This window comes from Rutidosis leptorrhynchoides, chromosome 3 (genome assembly GCF_046630445.1).
Source record: "Rutidosis leptorrhynchoides isolate AG116_Rl617_1_P2 chromosome 3, CSIRO_AGI_Rlap_v1, whole genome shotgun sequence".
NCBI lineage: Eukaryota > Viridiplantae > Streptophyta > Magnoliopsida > Asterales > Asteraceae > Rutidosis > Rutidosis leptorrhynchoides.
Genome location: NC_092335.1, coordinates 462,565,762 through 462,573,365, shown reverse-complemented (window position 1 = coordinate 462,573,365; position 7,604 = coordinate 462,565,762). Strand labels below are relative to the sequence as shown.

At 32.6% G+C, this 7,604-nt stretch overlaps 1 long non-coding RNA gene across 1 annotated transcript; it reads left to right on the top strand.

Moving 5' to 3' along the window:
* Nucleotides 1–406: 406 nt before the first annotated feature.
* On the top strand, nt 407–3,671 carry LOC139898055 (uncharacterized). The gene is made up of 4 exons (XR_011776867.1): nt 407–552; nt 647–729; nt 2,900–3,232; nt 3,342–3,671. It is a non-coding gene; the product is annotated as an uncharacterized lncRNA (long non-coding RNA).
* The last annotated feature ends 3,933 nt before the right edge of the window (nt 3,672–7,604 follow it).

The window sequence follows — 7,604 nt, the reverse complement described above, 5'->3', positions numbered from 1 at the left end:
GTGGGAAGAAGTGTCAAATTACGTTATAACGGATTTTATATAACACCGTATCAATAATTTCATAGAGGGACTGGTGGTGGGATTTGATGACTTGAAACAGGTAAGCCATGGCATCGGCGAGAAGTTGAGGAAAAAGCACATGGGTGATATATAGATAATCAAAAAGAAAATTTATGTTTATATAAATGTATCTTGATTTCATGCTTCATTTTTTGCGTCTCTATACTAGTATCATGTTTAATCTAATTTCTTGTTTTTATGCTTATATTTGGGTTAGACACAATATTTTTTTTATTTTTACTAATAAATAATTCGATGAGTAGGAGTGAATAGATTTGCAGGCTACAAAATTTATGTATAACTTGATAACGTGTTTTTTTTATGCAGAACCATATATGGTGAAGTTTGTTCCCTTGAAGTTGTTGCATTAGAGATTCGATGATTCCATTAAATAATGCATAGATGAGTTCATGATATGATAAATATTCATCTAATCAATTATCAACCAAATACATCAATAAACAATCATCAACCAAACACATAACAAAACACGTAAGTGATATCATGTAAAACTTTGTGAACTGACTTTGTTTATTAATTATTTGCGGGTCATATGTTTATTATCAATATATTATGTTGGATACAGGTTAATCATGATGTAGTTGCTGCTTTGATCAATAACCCAAAAGCATTTGCAGTATTTGCAGAAATAATTTTAGAGTTGGTCTCGTAAGTGATTACCAAGTTATATTATGTTTACATATTATTTTGATTGTCTTGATCTGAAACACACAGTATGATTTAACTAATTACCTAAGCCCAGTATTATAGCTAAGGTGTAACTACAGTTTGGCGTTATACAGTGATATGTGTAATATACTCACAATCAATTACTTCGTAGTTTTTGTGGGTGTTATCTTTTTAAGTCTCTTTTAGCAGTCAATGTTTTCATTTAAGCAGAACAATTTTTAGTCGGCTATTCTAAATATGGTTGGAATTCTATATCTACATTAAAAAAAAATTAATATTAAAGCGCGTTGTCCTTTGTTGTCATTAATCTACGTTTATCTTCACAATTTAAGTGTTTAAGTTACTTTCACATGCTTAATTAAGCTTCAACAAATAACCACCATAGTTAACAAATTATTTTTTTACTTTGGATATTTGATCTCTACCAATTATTAAAACATGATACGGTTTATTTTTTTATTTGTAGCTTGATAGTGAAAAGTCTCAAAGTGCAAGTTTTTGATCAAAAAGCTTAAGTGTCGTGTGGATGTGTTAAAACAAAACATGTTTTGTTACAAAGAAAAGACGTTGCACAATCAATTTGAGATGATCATTATTAAACTGTCTCTGATAAAGTTGACAAAATTTACAAAGACGAGTGCATGGTCGCAATATTCAACCTTTTAGCTATTTTTTTTTCAAATTTTTCTCTAAAACTTTTTTATATTTAGCAAACGAGATTAATCATTATAATTTTTATACACCCTATTAGAGGAGGCTAGGGTTACATTATATACGTGTTTATATAAAAGGATCCATAATTGCAAAACTTGCTAGCCAAGCCGAGGCTTGTGTTTTGTGAGATCTCATTTTGGACTTTTATCTCGACACCACTTTTAGTCTCTTGGATGGTCAATAGCTCGAAAAGTAGCGTCGAGAGAAAATCCACCTGGTGGAGATCGCGCGAAACGCGTGCGTCAGCTTGGCCAATAAGTTTTGGGATTCTGTTTCCTTTTATGTGAAAATCTATATAATGTAACTCCAGACTCCTTTATTGAGGTGCATGAAAATTTTTAATGTAAAATCTATTGTTTGCGAAATATAGGAAAGTTCTTGGAGAAAAATTGATAAAATTTAGTCAACAGGTCGTACGCTGCGATCGTGCACTCATTCTTGTAATTGTTTTCAACTTTATCAACGACAGTTTGACAATGATCATCTCGAATCAGTTGCGCACCGTCGTATATTTGTAACGGAACATGTTTTCTTCTTCAACACGTCCAGACACTTAAACTTCTTGATCAATTTCTTGCATTATGAGACTTTTCTCCATCCAGATCCATAAAAATAAACCGTAAAGAGAATACTAATGTTTTTGTAATTGGTAGATATCAAAAACCCAATGTGAAGATTAATGTGTTAACTAGGTGATTATTTGTTTAACCTTGATTAAGCATAAATTAGTAACTTAAAGTTGCGAAGAGAAACACATATTAGATTGATGTTATGACAAGAAAGGACAAGGTGTTTTTGAGGTCGGTTATTACCAACTCTCCTACAGGTGAGAGGAATGGAAAGAACAATGAGACGACCGTTGAACTCAATTTCAAAGGGAAAATATGGACCAGAAAAGAAGGGAATGGTTGATAAAAGGAGGTTAACTAACATTAAAAAATTTCTTTATGCATATTTAGAATTTATTCAATCCATCTTTAGAAGAGCCTGCTAAAAATGTTCGTTTAATTGACTACTACACGAGGAAGTTAGAGTATTAAGGTTAGGGTTCTTGGAGGTCTAATGTCAAATATTAAGGAGTGGTTTAATATCACCGGTGAGTTATCTCACTTCTCGAAAGTAAACTGTAGAAGAGCTGATTGCTCTCTCGATTTTTCTATCTTATTTATTGTTTTATTCGTCCTTTTTAAGATATGAGAATTTGGTTCGTGTCATTAAAATACCCAGAGACGCTCTAATTCAAAATCTATAGTTGATAAGATATCCACCAATGTTATAGAAATAAGAGTTTGTTGTCATTTTAAGTGCTATGACCAATTGGTATATTATCATGTCCCAACTCTCAACATGGAATTCATACTGTTTTAATCATGGTACTTTTGATATGATAGTGATTTCTTTTAATGTTCTTGACTTGGGGATGAACTTTCTGTAGGCTGATGATATGAACTCGATACTTGAGATTAAATTGACGAAAGGATCGGGATTAAAAATGTGAATGAAGATGCATTTGACAGTAATGCATGTTGAAGGAAATGCGAGTTATAAATTTCTACTACATACATGCTTGTCAATTGTATGTATTGTACTCATTTTTTTTTTCAGTTTTTATTTATTTATATTGTTTAAGGTGTTTGCTGGGATGAAGTTCCTTCCAAAATCGCCTTATATTGGACAACTTATGGTCTGCTTTCTTGAACCGCCATGTGAAACCTATATTTGCTCACGGGTTAGATGTTAGTGAGAAACCTTGTGTCACCTCAGCCAGGTATCTTAACCTATCTCATCTATATTATAACACCGCAAAGTGTGTATGATGAAATGAATAACAATGTATGTTGTTGCATTTTTATTAATTGATTAAATTTATATTTTAGAATCTTGGTTTTCTATGGATGCGAAACAGCCTGTTAGAAATTGTTGGAGATTGTTGAAGCATCTGGCATCAAACCATTAGACATGAATGGTAAGTTTTCAATGCAGACTGTTCAGTTAATTTTTTAACCAATATGTTGATAACAACAATACGGTTAACCGATGGTGGTGGGCAAGGCGGTTGATAGCTAATGACCTTGAATATATAAGGTTTTTCTAAAAATTATATATTTTGAATTCTATTTCTATTGTTACTTTAAATAGTAGAAAAAAGTATGTTTTGTTGTCATCTAGGTCGATTGTGCGATGAGTGAGTAATTTTTATCACTACTAGCCAGGTACTGTAATTTTTTGTATTCTATTATCGGTTTCATACAAATTTGGAATTGATTGTTAATTAAAGTTAAATAATATATGTTTGGATGTCATCCAAGTGGATTGTCCATTCTACTAATTTATGTTTTTTCTGGTGACGGCCTCCAAAACTTTGCTGCTACCACAAGATGAAAAATACATTGGCTATCCCGGGTTTTAACCGAGTATGACCGAGTTTTTGCGGGTACTCCCCAAGTTGCAAAAAACCTAGTACTCGTTCCGAGTTCTGCAACACTGGTTTCGATCCCTATATGATTATATAGGTCTATTTTGGTTTTAATATTCAACCGAGTCATAATGGGGGAACTAAAAAGTTTGTTACAGTGTATATCGAATGTTTAGAACTTTCTAAATTATATTGTTAGAAAAACATAGATTATCATTGTAGTAATCCATATTTTTATGATATTTAAGACAAACTATATATAAAAATCCATACTGAGAAATTTACGGTTCTTTAACGTTACCCAACACATCCTTTTGTTGTCTACAGTATTCCTAATGGTATACCCTTTTCTCACACATGCAATCCTATTTCTATTACGTAGAAAAGCAATGTTGAAGCAGCTTCACACGAGCACACATTATCAATAATGGGGCCCGAAAGGCTGCAAGAAATAGGGGCGAACCATTTCCTCCATCTTATCCAATGTAAGATACGCCCCTATTTCTTGCAGTCTTTCGGGCCTTATTATTGGTAATGTAATGTGTGTTCCTGATGCAATGAAGTTGTTTCAACATCGCATTTCTACATAATAGAAATAGAATAGAAATAGAATTGCATGTTTGAGAAAAGGGTATACCATTAGGGACACCATAAGTAGACAACAAAAGGATGTGTTGGGTAACCGTTAAAGAATCGTAAATTTTCCGGTATGGATTTTAATATATTGTTTGTCTTAAATATTATAAGAATATGGATTACTACAGTGATAATCTATATTTTTCTAACAAAATGATTTAGGAGGTTCTAAACAGTTGAAATACACACTAACAAACTTTTTAATTCTCTCATTATGACCGGGTTGAATATTAATACCAAGATAGACCTATCTAAGCAGATTTGGATCGAAGTCAATGTTACAGAACTCGGCGAGTACTAGGTTTTTGCAACTTAGGGAGCACTCGGCAAAAATTCTGCTTGCAATAGTGGCTCGGTCAAAATGGTGACATTAAGATGAAAAATGGCATTTGCATACTAGGGCCGGCTTCAATTTCAATGTAATTTTTCTGTAGTTAGCTCGTCCTTGTTTAGATGAGTTCATTAGGGCGGTTAGTGATTCGCCAGTCAAACAGATTTGTAATATGTATCAATTGTAACCCCACAAGATCGACAGATCTTCCCCTTTTTATTTATTTATATATAATATGTTTTTTCGCCAAAAAAAAAAAAAAAAAACAAACTAGGGCCGGCTTCAGGATTAAGTGACCAGTAATTGACAATTAATACTTTATTCACTTACTCTAGATTTCATTGTGAGTTATGTGCTAAACACTCGCCTTACTTCAAATGTATTCGATTTCAGCCTTCATGGTTACTGTTGTTATCACTCTTTTATTTTAAATTTTAAATTCATTATATATTTATTACTGATTTGCTCTACAACTGTATTTATGTATTTTTGCTTGCATGCATTTCTTATACATCACGTTTTAATTCTAATCCCATGAATTCGCGGATTATAAATGAGTATTATTTTCAACTAATATTGCATTTTAACAAACGGACAAGAAATGTTTGATTTCTTTATATGGTATTTCTTACTTTTATAGTCGATTTACTAAGTTGTCAGAAATTGCTTTTTGAAGATAGATATGCATTTAATAGCTGGAAAATATGCAGTATACGAATATGGTCAAACCTTTTGATGTATGAGTTTTCATTAACAAAAAACAATTTTTAATTACATGGGTCAATTTTAAGACGTTCATTTCTTTCTGTTTTTGTTACAAAGGTGTTTAGGTTCTGAAGTCATTTATACTAACCAATAGCCCTAAATAATGGAAAACATGGGATGAAAGTGCGTGTATGTGAGCTGAGAATACGAGACAGTTCATAAAATAATCACATACCAACAACTTATTCAACCAACTGCTACACTAACTGTTAATGGATCAGGTGTGCCACAGATTATTCTTTAGCTTGAGCCTGGGCCGAATGGACGAGGGGAATTTGATGCATAAGTCCATGCTCGTATCACTGGTGAAAATGCCCTATTCTTCAAAATGTTTAACGATATGGCATAGAAAAAAACAAAGTTGTAAAAATGCCCTTGCACCATGCATCGAGCACCACACAAGCTTGATGAGTGGTGTGTGTTCATGAACAACACCTAACCCATTTCATTTTTTATTTTTTTTTTGGCAAATTGTTTTGATTCATCATTAAACTAATCTACACTCATTAGTCACCGAATACTTAAATTCGTACGGATCGTGATTTTAGGGCAAAATAAACATAATAAACACACAAATTAATTGGGGGCGGCTATCGTTGAAGGATAATGTTATGTGAAGCTGTTCGAATCTCGGTCTATCAATCTCAGATCTTAATTTATAAAAATCTATATCTAGAACCCTTAATAATAAAAATTATCCATTTTATACCTTACTAATTTAAATCTTCGGAATTCATCAAAGAATTGTTGAAATCGTCGAAAACAACTTCATATACGAACTGTCACCGGCTATATGAACACAAACGAACATTCAATCCCTCTACCAGTGGCCACTGTTGCTACCGGGAAAATAAATTGCCTTCGCTTTCATGATATTTTGATTGACGGTGGGGTGCTTTTGAACCTAGATTTTGAGGACAAATCGAACAATCCAACGAGGATGAATATGAGCAAGTGATGGAGAGTTGTGGATTTTTTCTGACCAAATATTCGATTTGGGCAACACACACGATGCGTGGTGTGTGGTCATGGTGTGGGTAAGGTAAAACGATGTCGGTGAAAGGAATCAACGACAAAAGAACACACACAACACAAGGCCCGGCACGCACGGTGTGTGGTGTTTAAGGACATGTTTGTTAGACATTTTGAGATTTAGGGTCATTTTGACCGATTTCACCGTATCTTTTCTCACCTACCTCTTTCTCAAAATCCTTGCTTTATTTACTCTTGTTCGACTTTTATCATTTTCGGTGATCTATTTATTCTTGTTATAAAGCTTTTGTTATTTCAGTGAAAGAACAATAACAATTATTTTTATGGGTAGAGATAAATTCTTCAATTAAATATATGAATATTAAATTTTAACTAATATTAACCACAGGCGTTGCCTAATGAAGCACACCACCCGGGTTTAATTTCTGGCTATGCCAAATTATTCAAAAAAGGGAGTTTCACTAGAGCGTGCGCATTTATGCGCAATTCACCCGGTACCAGGTCTTGCGCTCGAGAGGCTTGATTAACCGAGGTTTTACTTTCTATGGGGGAGCCAATGTGCTTATGAGAGTTTACTCGCTTAGTAAAAAAAAATATTAACTAAAAATTAAATATAGATTTTATTCACATGTTCATTTTCTTTTAATATTTTTTAAAATAAAACATAAAAACTGTTATAAAATATCTAGATTGGATGTTAATTTTATTATTATTATATTTCTTGCATAGTAATATTTTATACTATAAATAGACATGTATGGTAACCATTTAAGGTGCACCATTTCTCTTGAAATATCAATATCAATATTTCTTCTCTCCTTCTTCTCTCTTTTTCTCTCTTTGTTCTTATAACCATTAAAGGTAGTTATAAGCCTACTGAATTATAACACGTTATCAGCACGAAAAGCTTAGTGTAATTAAAAGATATCTCAAACGATCACGAATCACTAATCAAGGTATGAAATTATTAATAATTTTCAGACTCGAATATATCAAATT